Consider the following 1,333-nt stretch of genomic DNA (forward strand, 5'->3'; position numbering starts at 1 on the left):
TGACTCTAATTCCTGCACTGGGTAAGTGTCTATTAGAAGGCAAGCGTCATTACATGAAAACAAGGAGGTGGGACTGGGGGAAGGTGAAATGAGTGGGATTGATCCTAAAAGAAGTCATTGTCCTCCCTCCCTGAGTCCCTGGTCCTTCAAGTTTAATTAAAAAAAAAAAAACAAGCATAAAAGCAGCACACTATATGCAATCTTTACAAAATGATACGTATGCTCTTCAAGGCAAATGGCTCATCACAGATTCCGCTGAGAAATCCCTGGGTGCTGGTTTTGGTTCATTGCATCTCAGAAAATCGGTCAGAAAAGGAAACGAGACATCGCAGTCAGGGGGTTGCAGCAGGTTTTCTTAGTTATTGAAGAGTAACAGGGATCACCTATCATATGTTTTGTGACCCTTTCAATGCAGTGACAAGCGTACATGCCCCCTTTCAATGTAGTGACCAGCGTACATGCCCCCTTTCAATGTAGTGACCAGCGTACATGCCCCCTTTCAATGTAGTGACCAGCGTACATGCCCCCTTTCAATGTAGTGACAAGCGTGCATGCCCCCTTTCAATGTAGTGACCAGCGTACATGACCCTTTCATCCATCCATGATGATATATACAATGATATCTGCAGACTCTGGTCTGGGCCCGGCCTGGGTAACTTGATATTATTCTTGCACCATGACCTGCCTGTACCTACCTGTTCTGGCCTGGGTCCATCCATCCATCCATCATGGATGGATGGACCCAGGCCAGGCCAGAACAGGTAGGTACAGGCAGGTCATGGTGCAATATTTATCAAGTTACCCAGGCCGGGCCCAGACCAGACTAGTGCTGTGCTTCATCATGGATGGCGGCAATGGCATTGGCAATTTGGCATGGCAATGGCTGCTGGCTGGCATGGCAATGGCTGGCATGGCAATGGCTGCTGGCTGGCATGGCAATGGCTGCTGGGCTGCTGGCTGGCATGGCAATGGCTGCTGGCTGGCATGGCAATGGCTGCTGGGCTGCTGGCTGGCATGGCAATGGCTGCTGGCTGGCATGGCAATGGCTGCTGGCTGGCTGGCATGGCAATGGCTGCTGGCTGACTGGCTGGCATGGCAATGGCTGCTGGCTGGCATGGCAATGGCTGCTGGCTGGCTTGCATGGCAATGGCTGCTGGCTGGCATGACACTGGACGGAGGCCTTAGGAGGAGGAGGAGGACTGAGGACTCACTTACCGGGCTGCTGCTGCACAGGGCTGGACTCCTCTCTTCCGACCCGACCGGCGTGACCGTCCGTCACCTCCTCACCTCACGCTGCGTGCCTTGCGGCCTGCCTGGATCCGAAGGCCCGCCG

The sequence above is a fragment of the Pelophylax lessonae genome (genome assembly GCF_965119305.1).
Source record: "Pelophylax lessonae genome assembly, chromosome: 7".
Lineage (NCBI taxonomy): Eukaryota > Metazoa > Chordata > Amphibia > Anura > Ranidae > Pelophylax > Pelophylax lessonae.